The sequence below is a fragment of the Microtus pennsylvanicus genome, chromosome 6 (assembly GCF_037038515.1).
Source record: "Microtus pennsylvanicus isolate mMicPen1 chromosome 6, mMicPen1.hap1, whole genome shotgun sequence".
NCBI lineage: Eukaryota > Metazoa > Chordata > Mammalia > Rodentia > Cricetidae > Microtus > Microtus pennsylvanicus.
Window position 1 is genome coordinate 64,301,661 of NC_134584.1, and position 7,217 is coordinate 64,308,877.

General features: G+C 41.9%; 1 pseudogene; it reads right to left on the reverse strand.

Moving 5' to 3' along the window:
• Positions 1 to 2,443: 2,443 nt before the first annotated feature.
• LOC142853053 (ATP-binding cassette sub-family F member 2 pseudogene) lies at positions 2,444 to 4,333 on the reverse strand (annotated as a pseudogene).
• Positions 4,334 to 7,217: the final 2,884 nt, after the last annotated feature.

Here is a 7,217-nt window from a genome sequence, read left to right on the forward strand (position 1 = left end):
AGATTATTTGTATATTTGTTATGATTAACTAATTGCAGATTTAGCAGAGTGCATTAGCCTAATAAACTACAGTAATTTCTCTGACAAATTATGCTTTTGTTCTGGAGAAACACACAGTAGCTACAGATCTTTTTGATAGTGATCTAAATGAGATTTAGTGCTTTTCCTGCTGATGTTCTGATTGGTAAACATATTAAAATAAATATAAAATTCACAAAGAAATTTTGTATTAATAGGGCCACTAATTTGACATTTTGTATTTTGGGCTATATTATTGCCATATGTTTGCTGTTAACTTCTCAACTTAAGTTCACATATGTCTCTATTATAACAACTATGTATATTGTCTGTCTATCCATATCTACCATCAATCTATATTCATATTTGTAACCAACAAAACAATTATTAGATACACATTAATAATAAAGTAAATGTGTAAGTATTTATGTTATAGGAATTGTTTGTTGTTAATATGCCTAAGTTCATCAATATAAAAGTGAACTTTATTAAAACATACCAGTTTCATATGTGTCTTAATTACTTTTCTGTGGTTAAGATAAAAAACACTGACAAAAGTAACTTAAGGGAGAAAAGTTTGTTTGGGCTAACAGTTCCAGAGTTTAGTCTACCATGTTGGAACGTCCTTATAGAAGGAGTCTGTAGGATCTGGTGACATTACAGAAGCAGAGAATGATGAAGGTTTGTGTTCAGTTCACATTCTCTCTTTCATATGGTCAAGGATCTCAGCCCAGGAAAAGGTGCCAAATACTATTTCAGGACTTCTTACTGTGATGATACAATCAAGGTAATACCTGGAGGCCTAGGAGAAGGCTGTCTCTATAGTGATATTACATTTCATCAAGTTGATAACTGAGATTGGCCATCACAATATATTTAAATTTTGAAAGCTGAAAACTATAATAATTGAAACAAATGGCACATCTCAGGTTTTGAATCAAAAGCTACCTTTTCACAAGGTCCTGTGTGATTTGTTGATACACTAACTTTTGCAGAAAAAATAATCCCTAGTAAAAAAAATAGGTTCTTAAGATAAAAGTAAAATAGAAAACACATGCACATGCATGCACACATGTGCCCACACACTCACACCACCTTAAAACAATCTAAAATGTGGAGGAATATTATTAGCAATACAAAACAAGTATTCAATATAGAGTAATAATAACAAAACTGATGCTTAGCTAGTTATGGGAATTTTTATTGTTCTAGATGCCATTCATAGTTTGAAGGATTGCATTAAATGGTACATTCCTCAACTATGCTGTTGTGGAATATTAGTTGAAGATGTGTTACATTTGTTCATGCTGTGGAATATTTATTTAATGATGCAAAAATGTGTGCTTTTGTGCTGCATTTGTTTAACTCAGTGAAGCTGTGTTACTTTGCCTGCCAAAAACATCTGATTGGTCTAGTAAAGAGCTGAACAACCAATAGCTCAGCAGGGGAAGGAATAGGCAGGACTGGCATACAGAGAATATAAATAGAAGGAGAAATCTAGGTTTGAGAGAAGAGGCAGGATCAAGAAAAGGAGGAGAGGAGGACACCAGGGGCTCAGTCATCCAGTCACACAGCTGTCCATGGAGTAAGAAAGAAAGAAAGGTATATAGGATTTGAAAAAGGTAAGAAGACCAGAGGCAAAACATAGTTAAAGAGAAACTGGATAATTTAAATTAAGAAAAGCTGGCTAGAAACAAGCCAAGCTAAAGCCAGGCATTCATAAGCCAGAATAGGTCTCCATGTATTTATTTGGGAGCTGGATAGTGTGGTGGGCTCCCAAGGAACAAAGAGTAAAAATAAAATAAAACAAAAGAAGCACACAATGCAAACATTTATATTTGATGCTTAGCAATGATTTTTTTAAGAGACATGATAACTAGAGGAAATTGTTATATGAATATATTTTTTAAATGTGGTTATTTTCTAAAAAGTAGTATGATTTCTTTTCAAATGTTCACAGTAAAAATTGAAAAGTTATCTTTATAAATGCTCCTGTATTTTCAGCATCTGTCTGACTTTTCCAGCATTAGTTCCCACTGCATCATAACACTGTGAATGACTTGTAGGCCCATATTTCTTTTTTTTTTTTTTGGGAGGGACTGTGGCTTCCTCTTTATTGGACACGTTGTAGATGACACACAGATCTACAGTTAAATAATTATTAAAATATCGACCAGGACTACAGCCCTGGCCCAGGGCCCCAAACCAGAAGCAATAAGGAATGGGGGTGATGGGCTAGCAGTATTCCCTCAACATCACCAAAACCCATAAAACAAGGCTTTTGAATCCTTCCAGGGCCAGACCCGGGCTTGCACCCTTGGGTTAACCCAGGGACCCCTGGCTGCATCTCTCAGGACAAGGTAGCCAGTGAAGGTCTGGAGGGAACAGCCAGCTAAGTCCAGATGCAGATCCAAATGGAAGGAAGATGGGAAACGGATAGCTGGAGATAAGATGCAGCAAAGGCAGGCTGAAGGGAGAGGCTGGGGCAGTATTGCAGCAATGCGGGAGTGCAGCCCCAGGGTCCTGTCCTGAGTGGCTGGTCAGGTGTCAGCTGGCAGTCTCCAGGTGGCATTCCTGACCCAAGCCTGGCTGAGAGCTCACACGTTGTGGGTCTTCTTGGTGAGCTGGGGCTCCTCATCTACCAGCTTGGATTTGAGGTGCTCCTTGTAGGCCAGGATGTCTCCAGGCCACTTGGTGATCGTCTGCTTCTCACAGACCCAAATCTGTGCAACCTGCTGGATGAGTCTGAAGTCGTGGCTGACTAGCATCGTGCCACCCTCAAACTCATTGATGGCATCTGCCAGTGCATCAATGGTTTCGATGTCCAGGTGATTGGTAGGCTCATCCAGAAATACCATGTGAGGGTTCTGCCAGGCCAGACACACTCGGCACTTCTGCCCATCCGACAGGTTCCGGATTGGGCTCACCTGCTGTTTCCCAGTGAGGCCATATCTCCCAATGATCTTCCTCACCTCCTCCTCCTTGATCTCTGGGTAGCACTTCATCATATACTCCAACGGTGAAAGGTCCAGGTCCAGCTGCTCCTGTAAGTCCTGATGGTAACGTCCTATTTTGACGTGAGAATGCTTCCAGATCATTCCATCTGTGGGTAGAAGCTCTCCAGTAGGCAGCTTCAACAGAGTGGACTTCCCTGCACCATTGGGTCCCACCAGAGCCACTCGTGTGTCAAGGTCAATGCCAAACTCTAGATTACTGTAGATGCAAGGCCCGTCTTTTGTATGCTTGAAGCTCACGTTCTGCACCATAATGACAGGTGGTGGGATTTTACCACATGATGGGAAATAAAATGACAGCGTCTTGTCACTCACAACTCTTTCAGTCAGTCCCGATGCCATCATCTTCTGTAGTGTTTTCTCTTTGCTTTGAGCCTGCCGGGCCAGCTTGGCACTTTCATGGCCAAACCTGGCAATGTAGTTCTTCATGTGTGCAATCTGGTCCTGCTCCCAGTGAAACCTCTTCATCTGGTTCTCCTCCAGCTCCAGCCATGTCTTCACATACTGATCATAATTACCCATGTAATACTTCAGTTTCTTGTTGTGCATGTGGATGATATTGGTACAGACCCCATTCAGAAAGTCCTGGGAATGGGACATGAGGACCAGGATGCGCTTGAAAGTCTTAAGTTCCTCTTCCAGCCACACACACAAGCATCCAGGTCCAGGTGGTTGGTAGGCTCATCCAGAAGCAGCATGAAGGGCCGGATAAAGAGGGCTCTGGCGAGAGCAACTCGCATCCGCCAGCCACCACTGAAGTCCTTCAGCTTCTTGCGCTGCATGGCAGGTGTGAAACCCAATCCATGTAAGATCCTCGAGGCCCTCATCTTGGCTTTGTCGGCGTCTAGCTCTTCCAGACGCTCATAGAGCTCCGTGAGCTTCTCACACTCCGCGTCCTCGTGAGCTAAACGTTCAGCCTCCCTCTCCAGCATGGCCCGCTCTGTGTCCACCTCCATCATACACTGCAAGGGTGTTTTCTCGCTAGGAGGCATCTCGCGAGTCAGATGGTAGATGTCTATGGGCTCAGGGATGGGCACTTCACGCTTCCCAATAGCAGAGAGGAGCATGGACTTTCCAATTCCATTTAAGCCAATGAGGCCATAACGATGGCCTGAGTTTAGTTCTAGCTTGGTGTCACTGAGCAGCTCTTGACTGTGAAAGGTGAGAGAGAGGTTGATGATGTGGACGTCAGTACTGTTGGGGTGAGAGGCCAGGACGCCGGTGACAGCACGAGCAGCAGCTATCTTCATCTCAAAGTCCTCTGGCTCCTTGGTCAGCAAATCCACTTCTGGTAGGCCCATATTTCTATATGGTGTGGCAGCCAGGTTCTGAAGCCATGGGCCCCACCGCTGATGTAGTCACTCTGGAAATCAGTGTGGAGAACTCTGAAAAAGCTTTCTAGTTAAGGAATTTAATTATTATCCCCAAATGCTTTTGGAAACAATGCAGGAAATTTTAATAACAATCTACACATTAAAAAAGTTTATAGATAGCTTTTAATAGACTCACTAATAAGCGAAAAGAAAGAGGGCTTTTCCTCCATAATGGAGGAAAATAATGCATAAATGGAATGCAGTTTTATCACATAGAAAACTCACCTCACTGGAATGTGAAAATACATGTCCAGTGGCCAATCTCATTTACATGAAGCAAACTTCATCACTGGCTCTGAGCAAGAAAAGGTTAGTTGACCCAACTGGACAGCATTAGCTTTTTTTTTTTCAGGTATGAAAAAGCTGGTTTGCCACTTGGGTCAGCTTCATGATGTAAATCTTAATGAAAAATTCTGAAATGTGAGAGTGAAGTCAAGCTACTTGGCCACCCCGAGGCTCTGTTAGCCTGACCTTTTTCTTGCCTTATTTCCTCCAGTGTGGGTTAGAGAACACAGAACTTTTTGTAGAGCACTTGCCGCTCAAACCATTGTAGAATAAAAGCAAAACAATATAAGAAATTAAGGGCAATGTTAATATTTCATAGTTTCTTATCAGAGAAAAGAATTGGGAATAAAATGTGCAAATTTTGTTGCTCTGTGTATCCTCTCATGTTATGTTCAAGTAAACACAGAAGGTAAGAGTGAACATCAGAGCAGGATTTTTAAGAAGTCTAAACAAAATCACAGTTCATAGTACTACTAGAGAGCCCCTGTTCTCTGGGTAAAGATTCAAGAATGAATGGTTCAGTTCTCCAAAAGCCACTGGGAAATGTCAGCACCATCTAGTTAATGAATTCCTGATTTGTTTGGCATTTTGCACTTTCTTAAGAAATTGCTGATGTGTTTAGACTTTCACTTCTTCTGAGCAGCAGGGAAATTGTTGATTATGATGGCCTTATATAACATCATCCAGGCAGAAAGCTAAAAGATTGCCCATTAAAAAGAAACAGGCCTGTTTATTACCTGACATTGTGCATCGTCATATGCATATCTCTGCCCCTCAGTCTTTGCCTGGTTGCTGTGTGGGAGATCCTTTGTGAAAAGTACTTCCCTGGCAGGCTTCCTCTCATGAGAATTCCATTTTCTCTCCCTTAAGGCAACAGGAAGGCATTTTCACCTATTGAAACCCCTTCAATTTTGTTCAAATATTATTGTTTAACTCTTAGAAAAATAGTTAGTGGAGAACCATTTAAAAGCACAAATGCTGGATGGAGAACTGACATTTGTATTAAAAGACATTTTCAAAAAAGCTCGCTGCTATCCTGCCAAATAGAAACCTGAAGTCTTTACAGATTTAATTCAAGCAGAACAAACAATCTAGGCAGTCTAGTTTGCATATGTTCTACCCTTAACTACTTAACTGAATGTGTTTTGGAAGACATTTCACCACACGAAAGCACTGGACCCACTTCCATTTAGTTTTTACAAAGATCAGCACAAGAGGCTTTTGGTTAAAACTCCTCAATTAAACATCTCCAATTTGACTCTAAAGCAGACAGCATAGGTCTTACAGTCTCCCTTAAATACCATTGCCTCGGTAAGGCCAACACTGCACAGTGTATCTCACCTTATACACCTGCTTCAACCAAAATAAAGGATCAGTGTTCCTCTATTGGGCAGAGCCGTGCTGCTTTAGTAGTATTTCCTTTTGCATGGATCTCTCCTGTGTTTCATACCCATTAGAAACACATTTTTAAATGGTGACCTCTTGTTTTTGTCTTTCACAGTTGTTTCTTTTGAACATGTTTTTAGCTCCAAACTTCTTTTTCATGACTCTTGGTAAATTTAGTTACTCAACTGGTAGCTACTAATTTGAAATGATCCTTGTTTTGTATTCAGAGGACAATTTCTGACCTGTGAATTCTCAAGTGACTGATTGAACTCTGATTGCCTGTTGAAGGATCAGCACTTCCTGCCACCCGGCTCCCGGCCGCCAGCTAGCTTTACCCAAAATAATTACATGGAAAACTGTATTCATTTAAACACTGCCTGACCCATTAGCTCTATCCTCTTACTGGCTAACTCTCACATCTTTATTAACCCATTTCTATGTATGTGTATCACCACTTGACTGTGGCTTACCGGTATGAGTCGAACCAGTGTCCATCTTGGGCAGGAGAATCATGGTGTCTGCATGACTCTGCTTTCTTCCTCCCAGAATTCTGTTCTGTCTACTGCCCTATCAAATGGCCAAGGCAGCTTCTTTATTCAAACAATGAAATCAACACAAATACAGTAGGACCTCCTACACCAATTGCCTCATTCTGCTAATGCATTGAAAAAAAATCTTTCTTCTTTTTCTAAGACATGTTCTTCTTTTTTTTAACATTTTTTTATTGATAAAAGAAGAATAAAGAAAAAAAACAAATTTCCACCTCCTCCCAGCCTCCCCTTTCCCTCCCCCTCCTCCCACTCTTCTCCCTCTCCTCCCACTCTTCTCCCCCTCCTCCCACCCCTCTCCCCTTCCCCCCACTCCTCTCCCCCTCTCTCTCCAGTCCAAAGAGCAGTCAGGGTTCCCTGCCCTGTGGTAAGTCCTAGGTCCTCCCCCCTCCGTCCATATCTAGGAAGGTGAACATCCAAACTGGCTAGGCTCCCACCAAGCCAGCAGATTGCGTAGGATCAAAACTGCGTGCCATTGTCCTTGGCGTCTCATCAGCCCTCATTGTTCGTCATGATCAGAGAGTTCAGTTTTATCCCATGCTTTTTTTGGTAATAGTCCAGCTGGCCTTGGTGAGCTCCCAGTAGATCAGCTC